The 6751-nt window shown below is 41.2% G+C and overlaps 1 pseudogene; it reads left to right on the top strand.

The window, feature by feature from the left end:
* Window positions 1–2791: 2791 nt before the first annotated feature.
* Window positions 2792–2985, top strand: LOC114625234 (annotated as a pseudogene).
* Window positions 2986–6751: the final 3766 nt, after the last annotated feature.

Genomic DNA, 6751 nt, shown 5'->3' on the forward strand with positions numbered 1-6751 from the left:
CTGGGAAGAGAGTCTACATGAGAGATTGTCTAAATCAAGTTGGCCTATGTGCATGCCTGTGTAGGATTGTCTTTATTGCATCTTTTGAAATGCGAAGGTCTGCCTGTTTTGGCCAGCACCATTTCCTGGGTTTGCGTCCTTGTCTGCATAAATGTAGAGGGTGATGAGCACACCAGGAATGCATCCTTTCCCCTCTCTGATCCTGACAATGATGTGGTTAGCTGCTTCAAGCTCTTGCCTTGACTTCCTTGTGGTGACGAACTATAACTCAGAACTGTAACTTGAATGAGCCCCTTTGTTGGGGTATTTTGTCACAGCAACAAGAATGAATCTAGGACAGAGGCTTTGTTTGTATTTATGTCCTTCAGTGTCTAGCATGAAGCAGGTGATCAGTATACAGTGTGTGGATTGAACAAAGATGTACCATGCCTTTGTATCTGCACAGAGCTATCAACAGAAGCCAATCAGCACCAATCAGCCAATCAGCTGTGTCCGATTCTGCTCAGCCCCAAAAGACCAAGAGTTCACCTGGCTGGTGCAAGGTCAGAGGTCTCCCTCTGTGGAGCTGTGCTTTCAGAAAGCTCCCCCCCATTCTGGTTCGGCAGCTCTGTGATGTTTTTCCTCTTTTGTGTCTTGCAAGTGATCCCACAGCTCCTCCTCACAGAGACCAGGGAAGGTGGTACAAGACTCAGTGCTTTGTAAAAGCACAGAGAACTACAGCAGACAGTCTTCCACAGGAACCAAACAGGACAGCAGCCTTGACTATGATGTCAGCAGGGGTCTCACTTTGCTTCCTCAGTGCCCGCTGACCCTCTTGAGAAGGGGCTGGGACTTCCCTATCTGGGTGATCATCACTGGATTTACACAGCATCCTCCTTGCCTGCTATGGGCACTGCCAGTGTGGTGGGAAGGACAATAGATTCCCACATACACTGTGAAAGGTGCCTCAGTATTTCCAGACTGTATGGCTTGATCAAATCAACCCACCTCCCTGGACATGCATTCATCTGTAGAGTGAAGCGAACTGTTCTGTCTTAAGGAGGAGGGTGTACATGAACATAACCCAGGGTTCACAAGCAGTGAGAGTCCATCCTCTAGCACCTCCACTTTCTAAAGAAAGACTGCAACAGTTTGGGAGACAATGATTGTTAGACGCAAGCTAGTGGGCAATCAGGATGTGCACACCAAGCCCACCTTCAACCCTCTCTATTTCCATCCTTTTACTCAACTCTGGGATCCTTGCTGCTATGGGAACAGATGCACATCCCACTAGTAGTGTCCATTCCAGTAGAATGATAGGTGCCAAACCTTAGGTTGGGATCCCCCACCCCTGACCTCCACATGTAAAAGAAATACATCTGAACTAAGCATGCCCTTTCTCCATACCTCTCTTCCTTAAGTTAAAAATTAACAAGATTCCTTTCTCACTGTGCAAGAAATATTCTCCCGACCTCTCCCTCAAAAGTATTAAAAATAGACTTCTTTCCTCTTCCTAACAGTCCGGAATCTTTTCCTTTCTTATAGCAACCTGCCACACGCACAGTTAAATCCCCAGTTAAATAAATCTTTTGGCCTCAAGGAGCAATCTTCTTCGTAGAGTGTCCTCTGTCAAATTCAAGACCTTTCCATCTCCCACTGGGTGTGTTCCCTTCCTTTCTACTCTGCCCAGTCTTCCACCCTACGTTAAATCTCTGCTAATAATCTCCTGGTCTGAGGGAAGTGAGTGGGGCAGTGATGGGCTGCAAGCTTGAGACCTGCAAATGAAGGAAGAAACTGAGAGTTCCGGGCTCTGGAAATTTTCTTTCAATCTGCAGAGAACCAGGACTGGATGTCTTGTCTGGCTTGATATTCTTCCACGTGGAAAGAGATTATTCTGTCTCCTTTTAGTATCCTGCTTTCAGCTGAAGAGATTCATGAAGTGAGAATTTGGCTTCATTAAAAGCATACATTGTCCATAGCAGCTGACTATGATTTGCCTCTTGCTCTAGCAGGGGTGTGATTTTGCCAGCTGCAGATAGCTTCTGCAAGTGTATGATGGTTGGAATTCTGGGGTGTCTTGAGAGGGTATATGAATGCTAGGGCCCCAAAAGGGGTGTGGCAGCTGCTTCTCCTCCTGCTGCTGCTCCGGCTGCTGTTGCTGGTAGCTGTTTGCTGTTTGCTGTTGTTGTTGGAGATATCATGATGACAAACATCAAAGTTGTCCTAAGGATCATCTTTGTGTTGGGGTTGGAAGGGATACATATGGGTTGAGGAGGGAGACAGAAATAGGAACCCATAATGTAGCCAAAAGTCTGGTTACAAACTGGTGTTATTATTTTTCAAAGATAATTTGTTTTTCTTTTCCAGTTACATAAAACACATATTCTCTTTGCTTTCATTGATCAGTGGCTGTATTGGCAGGTGCTAAGGTGTGCCTTTTATTTTATCATCCTGATTGGGATTTGAGGGTTTCTTAGACATTAGAATAATGTGTCTCATCAACTATGGACTAGTTCCAGCCATTATTTCTTAGATAATGCCTCTAGATAATTCCCTCTTCACCTCTGAGGTGATAACTGTATTCATGCCAATGGATCTAGCCTATTATGCCTCTCAGGCATGACACCGCCTGTCACTGTGCTATTATTAGGTTCAATGCTAGTCTATTAGCTATATTGTAAATAAAGACATACCAAGAAGCAACTAATGACCACATGTCTACACAGCCTATGGATTAAAAGGTAAATGATGACACTTGCTGCAAGTGTAGCTGGTTTTAAACATATTAGCATCTTTCTGCTAAGAGGCAGCCATGTTTCTCCAGTATTATGTCAACAAGAGGGCTATCGCATCTATATGCTGAAGAAATTTGACCCTATGGGACAGCAGACTTGCTCTGCCCATCCTGCTTCATTCTTCCCAAATAACAAATACTCAAGACAACAAATAACCATTAAGAAATGCTTCAAAGTTCTCATGATCCAGCATCCGAGTCCTGTCCTCTGAGGGTTCTTTAATCTGTTGTGCTGCCTATCCCCAGGTCAATTATTAGCAACCAAATGCATCAATCCATGAGCCTTGAAGCCTACCTACCCATGCTGTTTGGAATCCTATCTCACTATGTGATTGAGTTTATAATGATGGGATCCTTCATAGAAACAACAATCTTTTTTTCTCATGTTTTAACTTACTAAAGATAGAATGACTTGAAAAAAGAAGTAAGTGATAAGGGGAATTAGAAAACAATTAAGGCATTTGTGATAAAAAAAAAACCCACCACATAATTAATATGGGACTAAAACAGCATTCATTGGACAATGTATAATTTACATGCAAGAATAAAAAATGTTCAGGGGACTGGAGAGATGTATCCATGGGTAAAAGTAATTGTCCCTCAATCATGAAGGCCAGAATTCAAATTCCAGCACCTTTCACATGGTATCTGAAAACAAAAACTTCCAGTTGCCTGAATAAGTCATGAAGAGTCTCTATTTACTTGCACATGGGGTTGTCCCAGGCAGAATGTGGGAAACATCCTTGAGCTCCAGTTTGTTTGTGATTTTAAAGGCAAAATCACAGTTGAGACTATACAGAAAGGCTTCTGTGGGCATCTGTAGGCTTCTGCAACAAGCAAGCATTGTTTACAGAAGTGGAGATATGGCAGTTAAGTGGTCAGGCAGTTCTTATAACCTTCAGGTCAAGGGACATATTGTATAGGAATGTATGACTAGTCCAGAAACCACTTTACCCAAGACAGTTTCAGTACTTAGAATATTGTTAGGAATACTTCCATAGCATGGCAGAACTATAGTTCAGTAGGCCACTCTTCTCCCACATGAGGCAGCTCACAAATACCTATAACTCCATCTCCAGTGGATCCAAGACCTGTTTCTGGACTCTATGGGCAGATGCATGTTTACACAGGTAAATATAATCAATTTTAAAAGAAAAGTTTTTCAAACTTAGACAATATAAGTTTCTATCTTAGGAAGCTAGGGGGAGAGCAAAGTTGATTGCAGACTCAGCAGAAGGAAGGGCGCCACAATCAAGGCACAGAAAGCCAGCACACAGAAGCACAAGTGGTAGTCAGGGAGACCCAAGGAAGTCTTTCTTGATTGTTGCTAATTCAAAACTTAGTAAACCTTTAGATAAATTGATCAGGGAAAATAGGAGGAGGCTGATGCTCTGGTGACTGGGTATTTGTCCAGGATGTCTTGAAGCATCAATGTTGGTTCCATTGTCAGTACCAACAGAAAAGGAGGAAGAGGAAAAAGATGAAGACGGAGGAGAGGGGGACAAAGTAGAATGAGGAGGAAGGGGAAGAGGGGAAGGAGCAAGTGAATAGGAGATAGAGGAGGGGATAGGGAGGAGGGAGAAGTGGGAAAAGAGGAGGAGGTAGAGGAAGGGAAGGGGAAGAGGTAGAGGAGGGGAAAAGAGAAGGGGGAGAAAGGGGAGGAGAAAAGAGAAAGAAGATCAAGCCTACTATGAAGTTATGATAATCAAATAGTGAGCAAATAAAGTCTGAAATAATCTTAAATAGCTAATAAAGGCATTTTAACAAACCTTTATGCCAATGTATTGACAGCATGGAAGTGTTTGATGAAATGAAAGCAGTCTTTGACAAATAAAAGCTAACAAAACAGATTCAAGAATAAGAGAAACCTGAATGGGTTAGTAATTTTTGAATATGTTTCATTCATGGTTTAAAAATCTTCCCACCGTTCCAATGAAACTGCAGCCAAACATTTTTATAGGAATCAACAATTCAGATCAATATTTGTCAAGTAAGTCGAATTCATTTTAAAGAACTCTCTACAAAAACAACTATAGTCCTAAATTCTCATGCTAATGAGGTTTTTAAACAAATAAGTATTTCAACTTGTCAAAGTCAAGGACCTGTTTACATTCCAAAATGTAAACAATTTTGGAAAATAGGACAAAGTTTGAGATCTTTGTCTGGTTTCAAAACCTACTATGAAGTTATGATAATCAATAGTCAAGACATAATAAACTAACAAACTCACATACAGGATAAAGATCCCAGAAAGAGCCTGCATAGGTGTAACTTGTAACAGCCCCCAGACCTTAGCACAATGACACCATGATGGAAGTACCATTCAGGCCTAAGACTTAGCACGTAGACAGTACCACCCGCCAAAACAAAAACAAAACCCTGATCCAAAAAAGCCCATAGTACTAGGAAAGTCTCTAACCTTGCTTTTTGTCTTCTGTTGTTCTGCATCCAGCTAAGCATTCTTCGTAGCTGAAATTTCTCAACCCAGGATATAGCTTTTGTGCTTACAAACTCACTCTAAGGAAGGCTTGTGGATACACTGGGATCCAGAACACCCAGTGCAGTTGCCAGCCAGCTAGTAAAAACTTTCTATTGATTTAAACCCAGGTCTGAGTTGTCTCTGGTAGATACCTCACAATATGACCAAGTGAAATTTGGCAAAGTTTTTGATGTTGACCAATGAGGAAAGAATAATTCGTTTTCAATATGTTACATAATGCCAGCAATTGAAAGGCCGAGAAACAGGGGGTTCTCTCATTTCAAGGCCAACCTGGTCTATACTGTGAGTTCCAGGATGGTCATGGCAAAAAAAAAATCAAATACATATAAAAAAGTGAACTTTACTACTTTATACAAAGACCAAACTTGAAACAAATAACTGACCTAAAATTAAAGGCAGAAACCACACACCATTAGAGTAGAGAAAGTGCATTGGGACCCAGCAAAGTACACATCCCATCTACAAATAGATGAAATGACAAAATTAAAATCTTTCCAAAGACCTTTTAAAAAAAGAAGACAGCAGAGAAAACATTTGTAATTATATATCTGACAAAATTCTTATAGCCAGAACACCTGCGATATGAGAACAAACAACTCCAGATTTTAAATACACATGAAGCCAGATGTTTTGTCTAAGTTTATAATCCCAGTCTCAGGCGACTGGAGCAGCTGGATTGTGGATTTCAGGCCAGTCTAGGCTACACAGCAAGATCTTGTCTCAATAAAGAAAGAAAAAAATGCATAAAATTTGAAGAAAGAATCCATGTGAGGTATGAACAACAAATGCACCGTACATCACAGTGGTCAACAGCATTTGTCATGAGGGGAACAGAAGACATCAACAGCATGATGGACCTGCTAGAATATCAAAAAGATACAAGTAAATAAAAATGAACTGCCACTATCAAGTGCTGACAAGAACGACACGTGGCTTGAATTGTGTGGCTGTTAGAAATGGAAAATAAGTTGGAACAAAATTCTGTAGTTTCTTTACAAATTAAAAACACACGAATTGTATGACCCAGCCATTGTGTTAGCTATGGATGCAAACATCCACAAAGAAGTTTTTTTTTTACAAAGTATTCTTGGAAAGTTTATTCACCATGTACCCAGATCAGAATCACATGACTATCCCACAAACAGATGGTTAAACAAACTGGGATGGTTACACTACTGGGGAATAAAAAATGACTCTGGGACCTTACATATTACTATTTCCAGAGAGAAATAAAGAAACATCTGTTCATAAAAGCAAGTGAAAGCAAGTTGGGGGAGGAGGAAAGGGTAACAGACCAAGAAAAGGGAGACTGGGATTTTATAAAGTTCAGCTGGGTAGGCCAATGAACTTATTAGGGCAACTTACAGGAACATGGGTAACTTGCTAGCTGTCATATTATAAAAATGTGCCAATTTCAGCATAGCTGACTCACAGACAACTACACCACTGGAAAGACCCCCTAACTGCTTGCCCCTTGC

Source organism: Grammomys surdaster, unplaced genomic scaffold, assembly GCF_004785775.1.
Source record: "Grammomys surdaster isolate TR1022 unplaced genomic scaffold, NIH_TR_1.0 214, whole genome shotgun sequence".
Lineage (NCBI taxonomy): Eukaryota > Metazoa > Chordata > Mammalia > Rodentia > Muridae > Grammomys > Grammomys surdaster.